This window comes from Oryx dammah, unplaced genomic scaffold (assembly GCF_014754425.2).
Source record: "Oryx dammah isolate SB20612 unplaced genomic scaffold, SCBI_Odam_1.1 HiC_scaffold_12, whole genome shotgun sequence".
NCBI classification, from domain to species: domain Eukaryota; kingdom Metazoa; phylum Chordata; class Mammalia; order Artiodactyla; family Bovidae; genus Oryx; species Oryx dammah.
In genome coordinates this window covers 19175611-19193563 of record NW_024070196.1, presented here as the reverse complement: position 1 = coordinate 19193563, position 17953 = coordinate 19175611, and positions in this window count along the sequence as shown.

Sequence of the window (17953 nt, the reverse complement as noted above, 5' to 3'; positions counted from 1 at the left end):
AAAGTAGCTACATGTTTAACACAAAATTTGGGATAACTAAAAAATTCAGGCGTAAGAAAAGTCAGAATAAAAGCACAATAGAAAACATTTCTAATAGCAAACTGTAATTTTTGCCAAGATTAATACACAAAAGTTTGACAAATTGAACAAAACTTAGGAAATTAATTAAATGTAAAATAAAAAAAGAGAAAACATCTTAGCAAGATGGAGAAAGTTTTTAAGTAACAAAGAAATATAATGAAAAGAACTATGTGCCAGTAATATAAAAACCTACGGTAAATGGACATCTTTTTGAAAAACAGATAGACACTGAAATGGCAGTAGACAAAAAAAGAAAAACAAACAGAAAAATCAAATAACCATTTAAGGTGATAATCAAGGATATCGTTAATGCAAAAACTAAACAAACAAACAAAAAAAAACTAGGCTTCATTTGCTTTACATACGTGCGTGCATGTTTATTCCCTCAGTCATTTCAGACTCTTTGCAACCCCGTGGACTATAGCCCACCGGACTCCTCTGTTCATGGGATTCTCCAGGCAACAATACTGGAGTGAGTTGCCATTTCTTTCTCTAGGGAATCTTCCAGATCCAGGGATTGAAACTGTGTCTCCTGCATTGGCAGGTGGATTCTTCATCACTGAGCCTGGAATCACAGGAATCTGATTTACAGAGGAGGCATGCCAAATTTTTATGAACTAAAAAAGCTTTTTTAGTTATTTATTGTATAACTTATTTATGAATTAAGTAAGTTATTCGAGAGAATGAAAGAGTAACTATCCAACTTATTTTTGTGAGTCTAGCGTGGTAATCAGCAAACTTCTGTAAAAAGCTGGGTAGTAAATATTTAGACTTTAAGGCCACACGTAGTCTTTGTCCAGTATTCTTCATGGGTGTATGCATTTGTGTTTTCCAACACTTTAAAAATGTAAAAATTATTCTTTGCTTTTGTGCAGTTTACCAACCCTTGGTCTAGTAGTACTTTGATTGCAAATAGGATAAAGTAATGCAAAGTCACTGAGCTAACTATGACAGATGATTCTGTAAATAATGTTTTACTGAAGCACTGGGATGCCCACTTATTTGCATATTGTATTTAGCTGCTTGGACAGTATCACAGGAGAGGTGAATAAATGCAACAGAAACTGAGTAATTCACAAAGCAGAAAATGTTTACCATCCTACGCTTGATGACGCTGGCCTAAGCTATCATAAAGCCCTAAGGGAACATACAAAAAGTTTGATGACCCTGGCCTAAGGGAACTGCTAACCCATTTCTTCTTTGATTTTCTCCTACTAATAACTCTTCTTGCACATTCATAGTTTGCTAGTCCTATAACATAGATATGCTTCAGACTTAGGGCATTTGCAAATGCTCTTCCCTCCGCCTGAAATTCCGTTCCCTTAATATTTACCGGTCTCATTCTCACCTCCTGTACAAACTGTTACCACAAATAATCATTTTATTTCAGTTAGTTTTATTAATTTTCTCTGTACCTCATTAGATTGTGAGCTCCCTCATCTTGGAATGAATTTTTATTGCTATATCTTGAATGCCTACCCTGTAATTTATTACAGACTAGTAAGTATTGGATATACATTTGACAATCATTAAATCCCTGAAATAGAAACAATACTATTCTATAGCTCTATAGGGAAAGAAAAAGGAGTGGATTGAGAGAAGAAAGGACTAGCCAAAAAGTCACGTCATTATCTTTCATAGCAAAAAGGTGATATATAACATACAAAGCAATAATAACTATATTATAAATAAAAATAATATTATAATTTACATGTTATATTTATTTATATTATATATAAATTTATAATATATGTGTTATATTATATAATCTATACTGTTTGTATATAAGTATAAAATTTTATATTTTATAATTATAATAAAAACAAAAATAACTATTATGACAGGATATGAATATTATTTAGACATATAGACACAAAGAATAGGAGAAAATCAGGCTCTGGGGCATGTGTTGTGTTTGGGGAACAAGGAAAAGGATAGGGGAAGAATGAAAAGAGGTATTAAAAAACAGGGACAGGGTGGGAGGGGGGGTTCATGTTTGGGAACACATGTACACCCGTGGTGGATTCATGTCAAGGTATGGCAAAACCAATACAGAATTGTAAAGTAAAATAAAATTAAATTAAATTAAATAAATAAAAAACAGGGACAGCTGTTCCTGTTAAAAACTTTGTAGAATAACTTGAATTTTCAAACTATCTTATTTTTCATTAAAATAAAACTAAAAAAAAATTAAAATCACTGACTCAATGCACATGAGTTTGAACAAGCTCCAGGAGACAGTGAAGGACAGGGAAGCCTGGAATGCTGCAGCCTATGGGGTTGCACAGAGTCAAACACAACCGAGCAACTGAACAACAACAATAAATTCAGATAAAATAGCATAAAAAGAGGAAGTGATCAAAATTTCTAATACCTTTTTATCTGAGCATTAGGAAGGTAGATATATTAATCAATTTAGATTATATAGTCATGTATTCATATGAATTATTTAAAAATAATTATAAAAAGGGAAGGAAAGAAGAAACAAATGAGGGAAGGATAAAAAGAAAAAAAAAGAAGTGATCCATGACTCCCAAATCAAAAGAAAAGAGCAAAACCTCCACTATCCCAAACTATAATTAGGAAAAAAGGGGTAAAAGGGCAAAGTATCGGCAAGCTAAATAAAATGAAAAAAATTAGATTATAAAAATATATCAAAATATATGAGTAATATCAATAAATTTAAAAGGATTAAAAGCATATGTTAAAAGACAATGATTTTTACTGAATTATAAAAAAATGAAGATACAGTTAGGTTCTATTTACAAAGAGCATATGAAATTAAAACAAAATAACTTGAGGATAAAAAATTATTATGGATGAAGTCATGGTGAAAATTAAGACATTTATGTACCTAAAATATAGACACAAAATAAGTGAAGCAATTATGATTGAATTACAAGGAAAATTTCATACACAATTGTCCTTGGCAATATCAACACTGTTAATATTTGTTGAATCAATAAAAAAAGTTTTATCAGTTGTAGGCAATTACTGATGTTTCTATCAAATTTCCTTATATCACTATTTTTGTTTCTGTGTACCCATTTCCTGACTTGTTATTCTGGTTTATAAAGGCATAGCTGTGACTGTCCTCAGAAGACTGCCTGTGAACTAATGGAATGGAAAGTACCTCGAAGTCTACATCCCTTAACAGATATCAGTCAATGACCCACTGATCTGATTATATGAAAGTCCAAAATCCTTGCCTTGAGTTGAGAAATTTTCTAAGGTATAATTTATCCTCAAGAGTTCTTCCTGAAGAATCAAATTGAAACTTTACCTGAAAAACTGTATAACAAAAGTTGCATATTCGCTGTTTTATTTCTCCTCCTTGCTCTGCTTTCTGTATTCCTTTACTAGTTTTCATGAAAAAATTTCTTTATCAATTGCTTACATATGATCCTTCATCTCACAATCTTTTTCTATAGAATATGAACTAAGATGATTGATATATTGAAAGTAGTCCAGAATGTAAATTCTAAAAAAAAGTGCTAGGGTTGTTTACTCACTCCTCTGTCAGATGGCAGTAAGGATCCCATTACTAATGGCAATTAGAGCATTCATAGCCCATTTCAGGCTTTTATATTGCAATTACTAAGACTCTTGCCTAAGGTAAAATGGGGGAAAAAAAAACCTAACTGCCATCGGAAAGGAATGCACTGCCCTGTTCAAGCTCTTTGGTATTTGAGAACATGAGAAGCATTCCTCAATATGAAGAGTAAATAAAACAAAATAATATTTTGTTACCATTATTTAATATTATCTATGAGGTACTATCTGGAGAAGGCAATGGCACCCCACTCCAGTACTCCTGCCTGGAAAATCCCATGGACGGAGGAATCTGGTAGGCTGCAGTCCATGGGGTCGCTAAGAGTCAGACAAGACTGAACGACTTCACTTTCATGCATTGGAGAAGGAAAGGCAACTCACTCCAGTGTTCTTGTCTGGAGAATCCCAGGGACGGGGAAGCCTGGTGGGCTGCCGTCTATGGGGTCACACAGAGTCGGACATGACTGAAGTGACTTAGCAGCAGCATGAGGTACTATCACAGCATTTAGACAAGAAAAATAAATATTTAAAATAAAAAAGAGAGGACCAAAATTATATTTTATGATAAGTTACCTGGAAAAAAACAAAACATTCAGGGATAATAATAAAAATTCCTACCAGGATCAAAAATTTTATAAGGTAATTAATAAAAACAAATAAATATAAAATATATTTATAGATTATAAATATTTGCATAGGCAAAAAGTTAAATGAAAACAATGAAACCAGTTATGTCATTTATACTAACAATGACAAATTTAAAATTAAACAGTGAACTTAATAAGAGATTTTATAAACTTGTATTTTTAAAAGAATAAGCTTCACCAAATAGAAGAGTACATTATATTCATGGGTAGGAAGACTAGTATCATACAGCTATCAAGTTCTTAGTTGATACATAGGACATGATCTAGACGAAAATGCTAAGAGTTAATTTTGTTTTTAACTAGAAAATTGATTCTGCACTTACAGAAGAATAATGTTTCTTAATTATGAAAAATAAGAGCATTAAGGGAATAGTAGGTAATCAAAATATACTACAGCTATTCATTAGTTAAAATGTGTGGCATCAGTACATTAAAAATTGAGTAACAGACTTAAATTGAAGAAAGTAGGGAAAACCACTAGACCATTCAGGTATGACCTAAATCAAATCCCTTATAAATATACAGTGGAAGTGAGAAATAGATTTAAGGGACTGGATCTGATAGATAGATCTGATAGATAGATAGATAGATAGAGTGCCTGATGAACTATGGATGGAGGTTCCTGACATTGTACAGGAGACAGGGATCAAGACCATCCCCATGGAAAAGAAATGCAAAAAAGCAAAATGGCTGTCTGAGGAGGCCTTACAAATAGCTATGAAAAGAAGAAAAGCCAAAAGCAAAGGAGAAAAGGAAAGATATAAGCATCTGAATGCAGAATTCCAAAGAATAGCAAGAAGAGATAAGAAAGCTTTCCTCAGCGATCAATGCAAAGAAATAGAAGAAAACAACAGAAGGGGAAAGACTAGCAATCTCGTCAAGAAAATTAGAGATACCAAGGGACCATTTTATGCAAAGATGGACTCGATAAAGGACAGCAATGTTATGGACCTAACAGAAGCAGAAGATATTAAGAAGAGGTGGCAAGAATACACAGAAGAACTGTACAATAAAGATCTTCACAACCAAGATAATCACAATGCTTTGATCACTCACCTAGAGCCAGACAGCCTGGAATGTGAAGTCAAGTGGGCCTTAGAAAGCGTCACTATGAACAAAGCTAGTGGAGGTGATGGAATTCCAGTGGAGCTATTTCAAATCCTGAAAGATGATGCTGTGAAAGTGCTGCACCCAATATGCCAGCAAGTTTGGAAAACTCAGCAGTGGCCACAGGACTGGAAAAGGTCAGTTTTCCTTCCAATCCCAAAGAAAGGCAATGCCAAAGAATACTCAAACTACCGCACAATTACACTCATCTCACACGCTAGTAAAGTAATGCTCAAAATTCTCCAAGCCATGCTTCAGCAATACATGAACTGTGAACTTCCAGAGGTTCAAGCTGGTTTCAGAAAAAGCAGAGGAAACAGAGATCAAATTGCCAACATCTTCTGGATCATGGAAAAAGCAAAAGAGTTCCAGAAACACATCTATTTCTGCTTCATTGACTATGCCAAAGACTGACTGTGAGGGTCACAATAAACTGTGGAAAATTCTGAAAGAATTTCAGAATTTCTGGGAATACCAGACCACCTGACCTGCCTCTTGAGAAATCTGTATGCAGGTCAAGAAGCAACAGTTAGAACTGGACATGGAACAACAGACTGGTTCCAAATAGGAAAAGGAGTACGTCAAGGCTGTATATTGTCACCCTGCTTATTTAACTTCTATGCAGAGTACATCATGAGAAACGCTGGGCTAGAAGAAGCACAAGCTGGAATCAAGATTGCCGGGAGAAATATTAATAACCTCAGATATGCAGATGACACCACCCTTATGGCAGAAAGTGAAGAGGAACTAAAAAGCCTCTTGATGAAAGTGAAAGAGGAGAGTGAAAAAGTTGGCTTAAAGCTCAACATTCAGAAAACGAAGATCATGGCATCTGGTCTCATCACTTCATGGGAAATAGATGGGCAAACAGTGGAAATAGTGTCAGACTTTATTTTTTTGGGCTCCAAAATCACTGCAGATGGTGACTGCAGCCATGAAATTAAAAGACGCTTACTCCTTGGAAGGAAAGTTATGACCAACCTAGATAGCATATTCAAAAGCAGAGACACTACTTTGCCAACAAAGGTCCGTCTAGTCAAGGCTATGGTTTTTCCAGTGGTCATGTATGGATGTGAGGGTTGTACTGTGAAGAAGGCTGAGCGCCGAAGAATTGATGCTTTTGAACTGTAGTGTTGGAGAAGACTCTTGAGAGTCCCTTGGACTGCAAGGAGATCCATCCAGTCCATTCTAAAGGAGATCAGCCCTGGGATTTCTTTGGAAGGAATGATGCTAAAGCTGAAACTCCAATATTTTGGCCACCTCATGCGAAGAGTTGACTCATTGGAGAAGACTCTGATGCTGGGAGGGATTGGGGGCAGGAGGAGGAGGGGACGACCCAGGATGAGACGACTAGATGGCATCACTGACTCTATGGACATGAGTCTGAGTGAACTCTGGGAGTTGGTGATAGAGAGGGAGGCCTGGCATGCTGCAATTCATGGAGTTGCAAAGAGTCGGACATGACTGAGCAACCGAACTGAACTGAACTGAATTCTTGTAAAGAAAAATAGGGTTCATATGTACCAACAAAATACAGGTTTAGAACTATATTAAAATAGTACAAATTCAAGACAAATTATTTCAAAAATTATATTAAATGAGCCATCTTTAAAATATATATATTACCACAATGATTCAAGGGTAAACAGAAATTTCGAATTCTTCAATAGCAATTAATCAGCAGTTTAAAAATCATGTATAACAAATGCACAAAAAGCATACAGGTATCTATGTAGGAAAGATCCATAAACAGTCAAAGAACGCATAATTCACATCTTAAGCAAACTGTCACCCAAAGTAATAAAAGAGAAAAAACTCCAAATCTTTAATTATATTCTTAATGTATTACACTTACATATTAAATAATTCATAGTGATCATCAGGCTATCTCAGTAATATAAAGTAATTACCCTGTTTTATTTTTTATCATAACAATTTATTTTTCATCACTGGTGAGATAGAAATAGAATATTTCCCAAGACCTAGTGCGTAGCATGAAGTATTCCCTCAATAACATATGCAGAATTATAAAAATACCAAAAAAATAAGTATTTATAAATTTATCACATTAAGTTGACACATTTCTAAACATTAAGTTACCATAAACATATAGATAGGCCTTATCTAAAAAATAATATTTATTATTTCAATAAGAGAAACACAAAGTTTAGAATATCTATTTGCAAATCTATGAGAAAAGGTAAACAATGCAAGACAGAAAGGACTTAACCAAACTATTTCAAATGAGAAAACCCAGTTGGGAGAAAACATAACAATGTGTACCTCATTAGATACACAACCACTTTATTGAAAACTGTTAGTAATAAATGTTACTGGAGGCCAGCACCACTTTGGAAAATCAAATTAGGTTTATGTACCAAAAGCACAGAGAAGGCAGCAAGTGCACTCAAGTCTACACCTCAGAGTTCTTAACTTCATTCTGTGGCATAGACAGAGGTTCAAGCTCACCAGCTATCAGTTCAGTTCAGTTGCTCGGTTGTGTCTGACTCTTTGGGACCACATGGACTGCAGCATTCCAGGCTTCCCCGTCCATCACCAACTCCCAGAGCTTGCTCAAACTCATGTCCATAGAGTCAGTGATGCCATCCAACCATCTCATCCTCTATCATCCCTTTTTCCTCCTGCCTTCAATCTTTCCCAGCATCAGGGTCTTTTCCAAGGAGTCCATCTTTCACATCAGGTGACCAAAGTATTGGAGCTTCATGTTCAGCATCAGTTCTTCCAATGAATATTCAGGACTGATTTCCTTTAATATGGGCAGGTTTGAGCACCTTTTGGTCCAAGGGACTCTCAAGAGTCTTCTCCAGCACCACAGTTCAAAAGCATCAATTCTTTGGTGCTCAGCTTTCTTTACAGTCCAACTTTCCCATCTATACATAACCACTGAGAAAAACATAGTTTTACTAGACGGAACTTTGTTGGCAAAGTGATGTCTCTGCTTTTTAATATGCTGTCTAGGATTGTCATAGCTTTTCTTCCAAGGAGCAAGAGTCTTTTATTTTCATGGCTGCAGTCACAATCTGCAGTGATTTTGGAGCCTGAGAAAATAAAATCTGTCATTGTTTCCATTGTTTCCCCACCTGTTTACCATGAAGTGATGGGACTTCACCATCTACGGACCATTCAACCAGCTATCTACCATGACATATGAATGAGATAAGTGAGCTCCCCCTGGCTTTCTGTTAGCATGACAACTACTCTCCAGATCTGGCCGGATGTAATAATCCTGGGGAAATTCTGCATGTAAACTCATCTGAGTAAGTACCTGGACCACCTCCTCAGGGCCAGGTTTAACTCATCCATTTAAGGAGTGTCAGTTCAGTTCAGTCGCTCAGTCGTGTCCGACTCTTTGCGACCCCATGAATCGCAGCACGCCAGGCCTCCCTGTCCATCACCAACTCCCGGAGTTCACTCAGACTCATGTCCACCGAGTCAGTGATGCCATCCAGCCATCTCATCCTCTGTCGTCCCCTTCTTCTCCTGCCCAAATCCCTCCCAGCATCAGAGTCTTTTCCAATGAGTCAACTCTTCGCATGAGGTGACCAAAGTATTAGAGTTTCAGCTTTAGCATCATTCCTTCCAAAGAAATCCCAGGGCTGATCTCCTTCAGAATGGACTGGTTGGATCTCCTTGCAGTCCAAGGGACTCTCAAGAGTCTTCTCCAACACCACAGTTCAAAAGCATCAATTCTTCGGCACTCAGCTTTCTTCACAGTCCAACTCTCACATCCATACATGACTACTGGAAAAACCATAGCCTTGACTAGATGGACTTCTGTTGGCAAAGTAATGTCTCTGCTTTTCAACATGCTATCTAGGTTGGTCATAACTTTTCTTCCAAGGAGTAAGCGTCTTTTAATTTCATGGCGGGAGTCACCATCTGCAGTGATTTTGGAGCCCCAAAAAATAAAGTCTGACACTGTTTCCACTGTTTGCCCATCTATTTCCCATGAAGTGATGAGATCAGATGCCATGATCTTCGTTTTCTGAATGTTGAGCCTTAAGCCAACTTTTTCACTCTCCTCTTTCACTTTCATCAAGAGGCTTTAAGGAGTGTACAACCCACTATTTGACAACTTTCTGTATTCTTACTCCTAGACATCTTATCCAGCCTCATAAGCCTCCCTGGGGTCAATATAGTCTCATCCAAGACAGAATTAAAAGAAAAAAACACACTCTTCTCAAATACACATGGAACAGTTACCACAGTTGATACACACTAAAACCATAATACAAATCTCATACCTCTTCTGAGAAAATGTATACACGTTATGTTTTCTGACCATAACACAATTAAGTTAGAAGTTGAAAATAAGAAAATGAAAATACACATTAAAAAGAAATTTTGATCAAAAAATAAATGGTAAGAAATTTAAAATTTCTTAGAGATGAATAAAAATAAAAGCATTATATATCTAAATTTGTGAAGAATAGTTTAAGGCCTTTCTAGGAGAGGAATGTATAGCCTTAACTACTCACTTTAGAAGACAAGAATGAATGAAAACGAAAGAGTAAATGTCCCAAATAAGAAATTAGAAACAAACAATAAGCCCAAAGAAAGTTAAAAAAAGAAAATAATTTTTAAAATGAAATAAAAGAGGAAGATGAATAAAGAGGTCAATAAACTCTAAGTTGGACATTTGAAAGATGACAAATAAAAGCAATCCTCTGGTAGTACAGATGGATGAAAGAGATACAGAATGCACACATAATTTTATGAATGATAAAGGAAACACAATCCTGAAGATGCAATTGAAATTTTAAAAGATAGTAAGCAAATATCATCAGCAACTTTACTTAAATTTAATTGAAAACATAGAAAAATTCTTAATAGAAAGTTAAGCTAACATAGCTAATCTGTGAAGACACAGAACACCTGAATTGCAATATAACTACTAAAGAAATTGAAGAGTTGTAGAATGTTAATAGCAACACAGGTGGTTTCACAGATGAATCTTACTAAAACTTCTAAAAAGTAGTACAGTTGGAAATTGCTTACCCTAAAACCCAGCAATTCTACTTATAGCAATTTAACTAAGAGAAAGATTTACACATCCACAAGAACAACCAGAAAGCAAAAAATTACAAACAACCCAAATTCCCTTCTACCGCAGAACTATTATGTTTTATCCATACAATGGAGTGTGAAAATTAAGAAACTATATGCTGCATGCTACAACATGGCTGAATCTTGCATATTGTGAACTAAAATAAAGTCCCAAAACCACTCAATAGGATACTCTTTTCATGAAGTTTAAAAGCAAGCAAAAGCAAACACACACACACACAATTCCTAAGTGGCAAGGAAATGATAAACATTTTAAAATTCAGGGTTATGGGATCTATATGAGAGTTCATATGCATTCATGACATTATTTATAAACAAAGAGACAGGTAAGTAAAAATATGGCTATGCATGGACTAGTAATGGTTTTGCATCTTGAACCTAGGAATATAATGAATGTAACACTTGCGATCCTAAAGGAAATAAAAGTAGTAATTGTACCTTCCAGTCTCCTGGTAACAAATCTTAACCAGCTGTTTTACAACAGGAAATGAAAGAGTAGTTAACATTTCACCCCTCTCAGCTTGACAAATATGAAGATGGATAGCTCCGACATTTGGTGAGGATATGGGGAAAAAATCAAAATATTGATCTGAGAGTGTAAATTTATACAATAATTTAAGAGAGCAATTTAGAAATATCTAGAGAAGGTAAAGTTGCACTTGCCTTATGAGTTATGAATTTCACTTCCAGAAATCTACCTTAAGGAAATTCCCATTCAAGTGTTCAAAGGAGACAAGCACAGGATCTCACATTGCAACATGTTTAAAATGGCAAAAATGTGGAAACCTCTTAACCATTTGTCATAGAGGAATAGATAAACTGTTTATTTCCTACAAAATGTGATACACTTGGTAAAATGCATGAACCAAATTTGCATGTATTAACATCTCAAAAACATAAGATTAACTGAAAAAAAGCAAGTTGCAGCAGGATACACACAGCATGATTCCATTTATATAAAGCTTAAAAGTACACAATACAATTCTGCATAGCATTTATGAATCCATTCTATATGTAGTGAAAGAACAAAAAGCACATAGGGATTTAACCAACCCCAGAAGAGTGGTTACTTTTGAAGAGAAAAGAGAGGGGAAGAGTTACAGGAATGAGGCTCTGCTGGGATTGTTAATGTTTTATTTGTTTCAAATAAAACAAAATGTGAGCTCCAGAAAACATGGCAAAATAACCTCTGTTAAACTCAAATTGTGCACGCTGTGTTTGTTATATTATTTTCCAAGTTTTCCATGTGTTTGAATGATTTCATTAATAAGATGTAATGGAATTGTATGACAAAAATCTGACATTTCAAAGTTCATATAAAATTCCAGTAAGTACCATCATCTCTAGGAAGAATTCACAACACACACCAGTAAGGGAATCACTGGAATATTTAGTATGGTAGGATGTGTCTAGTCTTGCTTGTAATTATTTCACTCAACTAAGTCTAAATTGTGACTCAAAAGAGATCTGGGGAAGAGTACTTAGCCTCCTATTAACATACATTTTTTATCAGTCATCAGGGAATGTCTGAAAGCACTCTTTTGTAACAGATGGTTGAGGTTATATTAAACCTAAACAAACTAAAATCATTTATAAATGAGCAATTTCAAAACACCTAGAGTAATTAAGATCTTCAGCTTTCTGCACTGTGGTTTTCTGGGAAAATCTGTGAACTCCAGAGAAAATATTCAGAAACAACAAAGGATAGAAATTGTAAGTATAAATATAGATATAAATATGTGCAATTTAAATATCATGATTCTTATGATATTTCCATTTCAGAAACTTAAAAAAGAATCACATTCTTTGATTTCAATCATGATATTCAGTCATCACAACATAGGTATAGTCAAGTCTCAACTTGGATTTCCAGTCTTTGTTCTTTTAAGAAGCAGGAAATCTTATAATCCTGAAAAGGATACACCCTTTACCACTACTGACAGCATAACTACAATATGATTTATGTCAGTGTTCAGTAGATTCATTTGTTAGAGGCCCTGTACTTCATATAAGGAATAAGCTTATTAAAGAAAATTTCCAAATAGTAGTTACAAATTAAATCATTGCTGTATGGAAGGGAGGGTGAAATCTTTTTCTCTCAGTTCAGTCGCTAAGTCGTATCTGACTCTGAGACCTCATGGGCTGCAGCATGACAGGCTTCCCTGTCCCTCACCAACTCCTGGACCTTTCTCAAACTCATCTCCTCCCCTTCTCCTCCTGCCTTCAGTCTTTCCCAGCATCAGGGTCTTTTCTGATGAGTCATTTCTTCACATTAAGTGGCCAAAGTATTTGATTTCATCTTCAGCATCAGTCCTTCCAATGAATAATCAGGACTGATTTCCTATAGAATGGACTGGTTGGATCTCCTTGCAGTCCAAGGGACTCTCAAGAGTCTTTTCCAATACCACAGTTCAAAGGTATCAGTTCTTCAGCACTCAGCTTTCTTTATAGTCCAACTCTCACATCCATACATGACTACTGGAAAAACCATAGCTTTGACTAGACATTTTATTCACACGTTTTATCTGTTAAACATAACAAGTAATAAACTGGGAATTCAAACCTAGTTAATTCAGTCATGAGTTATATGAAAATCTCATTGTGAAATTCAGGGCCAAAATTCACCAAAAGAAGTTCTATAAAATGTCTAACTCACTTTAGCAGGTGTCACAAAGTACTATAAATAAACTGCAAAATCAAAAACTAGTAATGTAAAATTATTTCACTGAAATTAGATTATTTTAAAATTTGCTTAGTTAGTATTTCAATTAGTTTTGTAATTTCAAATTCTCTTTCCACTTGAACATCCTGCCAAAGCATATAAATGATATATGAAGTCGTATAACCCACCATACATAACTCTTAGATGAGAACATGCACTTTGGAAGAACCAACCCAACTCATTGACCTCTTCAATCTATGCTTTTCCCATGTGCATCTGTCAATTGACTCCTTCCTTCAGCAAACATCTGATGAATATTTAATCATGTGCCTGGCATTACACAAAGTGAGGATATTTAGTACGCTAATAAAAATAATAATAGTGATAATAATAATGTGTGTTATATATTGATACCTGGCACTGAAAAAGCACTTTACCATCCCTGCCTTCATGAAGTTTATAGTTTAGTATGGCAGAAGCAGCTAATAAGTTTATTTTAATTAGAATAATTGGTAAGAAAGGATTCTATGGGAGCCTAAGTGACAGGAAAATGGTCTGAAAGTCAGGGATGATGTCCTTGAGAAAGCACAGGAACATCTTTGATTTCCACCAACCACCCCTCCTTATTTTGTCCCACTTGCCCAATACTGCTTTTCTCTCTAAACCGATGCTGTACTCCACGGACCTTACTCAGCCTTTTCCTACTGCTTACCCCTTTCTTTCCCATGTCCTGACCTGCCCTTGACAATAAATTCATACTTGGCCTCCAGTAGGCAAATATCCTTTATCCCACTGAATATGCAAAGACTCACATGAGCACACATGAGCAGTTACTTCCTTGCATCAAGTAAGCAAAACCAAAGAGAATGTAGGAATTACTGACAGAAAGCTACCTTTTCCCAAAATTCTTCCCTCATTCCTACTTTGCAATCCATTCTCTTTCATTGCAGAGGAAAGAATGAAAGCAAGAAGGCAGGAAGGAAGAAAGAATAAAAGAAGAGGAAAAAAGAACACAAAGAAAAAAAGTGGAGAGAAGAATGAAAGGAGGAGAGAAGAGCATCCAACAGAAAGTTCATGATCAATTTTGAAAACATTGGAGAATTCTGACATGCCTTTTTTCCTCTCTCCCTTATTTCTTCCTCATCTCCCTTTCATTTTTCTCTTTGTGTTCCTTTTTATCTCCTTTGGCCATCAATACACATAAATGCACAAATTGCATAACTTACACCATGAGATAAATATGCTCAGAGTTCCTTCCTACATGCAGATAACTCTGTAATGCAGTAGTGGTGGTAGTGGTTTGATCGCTAAGTTATGTCTGACTCTTGTGATCCCATGGACTGTAACCTGCCAGGCTCTTCCATTCATGGGATTCTCCAGGCAAGAATATTGGAGTGGGTTGCCATTTCCTTCTCCAGAGTAATGCAATAATAAGTCCCTGGAAACAGTGCTGCATAGTATTGAGATCACGTTCCTGATCTGGAGACTTTTGCCTGATAATCCTCCTTCCAGAGAGAATGCCAACTGTTAGAAAGTTGCTCGTTACCCCTTACCTACTTTCATCTTCTCTCTCATTCTCAGACTGCCTAGAACTTCCCTGGTAGTTCAGTCGGTAAAGAATCTGCCTGCAATGAGGAAGACCTGGGTTTGATCCCTGGGTTGGGAAGGTCCCCTGGAAGAGGGCATGGCAACCCACTCCAGTATTCTTGCCTGGAAATTCCCATGGACAAAGGGGCCTGGTGGGCTACAGTTCATGGGGTCGTGAAGAGTCGGACACTACTGAGCGACTAAGCACAGCACAGGGAAACTCAAGCCATGGCAAATGGTTTGCCTTTGCCTCACTCCTAGTCCAGTCTATACTTAACACCAAGGGCCATCATTCCACAAACCAAATGGCCAACACAGCCCTGGCCTTGAGAATGCATTTGCTTCACCAAAGAGGAATTCTGTCCTAGTTTTTCAACTAACAGGTTTTTTTTCTTCCTCACTATTATATTGAGAATATAACTGTGAATAAAAATGCAAGATAAAGCAAAAGCAAGCAGAACAAATCAATCTCAAAGGAATAATACTGAAAGGTAAAATATGCTATAGCAAGTATGTTTACAAATTCTGGCTAGTGCCTTATAGAAGCGGTGCTACACTGAAGCAGTTATAACGGAATTCTCTCCCACAATACAAGTTTTATCCACCTTGTAAATATATATGTGTGTGTGTGTGTGTATGTATCCAACAGTCTCTAAAATAGGAAGAAATAGTCTAATATGTGGCATAACACACTGTGAGGAGAAACAAAGAATTTAGACTATGGTGAGCAGTCAAGTGGTAAGAGAAACCTCAGAAATACAGGCACAGTAATTGTTACTGAGTTCAAGCTCACATTGCTCACACAAGATAGGCTAGTTAATCAAGAGATGAAGTGTTGGGGCAAGAAATAGCGAATTTATTTGGAAAGTCAGCAGACTGCGGAGATGGTGGACAAGTATCCCAAAGAACCATCTTGCCTGGATTTGGGTGCTAATTTCTTTTCCAGAACAAAGATAAGGAGGTGAGAGGTAAAGTAAAAAGGTGATAAATTGTTGTGACTATTTCTTGTTTCCAGCCAGACACCAGAGGGAATAGGGTAATTTATTCTTTCCTGAAGCCATTCACAGGTGGGCCAGGTCAGGATGCATCCTGAGAGAAATAAAAGATGTTTTAGCTTAACACTCAGGTATGAGAGGCACAGTTCCCAGAGATGGGCTAATATGTATACTTTAAACTATAGGCAACATCCCTATAGTGATTAACATATAGCAAAAGCAATAGAACACAAAGGTTAGTGTAAAAGAAACAGATTCAATATGGTGTGAGATTTGCTCTTCCCTATTACATTATGACATATAGGCTGTGCCAGTCTCTGTGTGTGTGTGTGTGCATGTGTGTGTGTGTATTTCTATTGAAATAGAAATGACAACCACACAACACACAGCAAGGTGGTCCATTTGTTCTGCTTCCCCTTGAAACTCTGAGCTGATCAATCTGCCAAGTTAATGAGCAAACTGCAACATAGCAATCTGTCCCATCCAAGCCTGCTATGATCAAACACCACACTTGTGAAAGAACCAAAGAGGAAAGCTAGGATACAGCTAACCAAAAACATACATCACATCCTGGAAAAGTGTCAGTGAATCTGGAACAAACACTTTTAACACAAAGTAAAGGAAAAAATATCAAGACTTGACAGGTGTTCAGAAGAAAGCTGAAAAGGTAGAGGGAGGATGATAAATGAAGCTGATGCAGAGAGAATGTGTTGACAATTTTGAAGTAATGCAGGTGGTTCTGCTGTGCTTGGGGATTTCAGACCCCAATACAGCATGATTGACAATAACTTAAATTTGCAAAGCTCTAAGTTGGAGGTGAGTTTTTAATTTGGCAAAGAAGTCTTTTCCTTCCATGAACATCAAGTCAGAATGCATCCATTTCAGTTAAACAGCCAACTGCAAAATTCAGTGCGCTTGTCATAACTAGTATTTGACCATGTTTTTGTGGTTTCGGCTTCTTAATGAGAATGGTAGGAAATTCTACCAATTATAGCACTGAAGTTTGTATATTTAATATGCCAATGAAGTAAGGTTCAAACTGTACCTACTAGTGTCTCGTATCATTTCCTAGCAAACTGAGTCAAAACTGGTTTGCATATTAAGAAAAAGAAAGAAAGGAGAAAGAAAGGAGGGAGAGGTGGATGGAGAGAGGAGAGAAATAAGGAAGGAAGTCACTTTTTAAAAAATATGTTTATGGCTGGGTGTTTTATGGTCATGTTGTTAATTGAGAATGCCATATGAGAAAAGCATCCAATTATAATAACTCACGTTTCTCTGACACATTTTAAATATGACAGGAAGAAATTGAAGTCAACCATTTTTATAGGTTTGACAGAATCAAAATATTTTTGCTGTTTTAAAAGATGAAGGTTGGGCAATGAATGACATGGAAAGTCTTCCAAGGAGAACATTTTTGGTGGCACACTTAAGGGAGATGGTAAATCAGGTTAAATTTATTGCCGTCGTCCTTTAATCATCCTTTTTCCTCCTTTCAGCTGAACATGTTTTGTTGTGTTTTTGGTCTACTGTAATCCTTCAACTAAATCCACCTTTCCCTAAAGTGGCCCATACAGAGACATGGTTCGGTTTGATCCCTGGGTTGGGAAAATCCCCTGGAGGAGGGCATGGCAACCCACGCCAGTATTCTTGTCTGGAGGATCCCATGGACAGAGGAGGCTGGCAGGCTACAGTCCATGAGGTCACAAAGAGTCAGACATGCCTGAAATGACTGAACACAGCACACACACAGTGAGGTACCGCCTCACTCACTAGGCGTTAGGATCAGAAAGTCTTGTCACTATTTCCCCCACAGTCAAGAATGAGATTGCTCTTGGTCACCTGCATGCCCAGTCTGTTTCAACTCCACGACATGCAAGCCCAGCTCATGTGGCTAATTTTTTGCCTCAGTCCCTCCACACGTTGTCTTCATTGTAAGTAGACCCCTACTACCTTGAATGCATCTCTGCATGAGCCCTTGGCCTTCCATCCGTCTCAGGAGCCAGAGTTCTGTAAAAATCCCACCCACCACCACCAGCAAACTGAATACACACGGCCTGAGTCTTTATCTGCCACATTCAGCTAACATATCCTCATAAGGCTGTGAGGAACATGTGACCTAATGAACACAAAGTGCTCAGCGCAATGCCTAACAGATGACATAAAATGCCTTTGGCTTCCTTTCAAAAGAAGGGAAGTCACAGGGAGGCAGGAGACAGATGGGTCCAGGGCTAAGC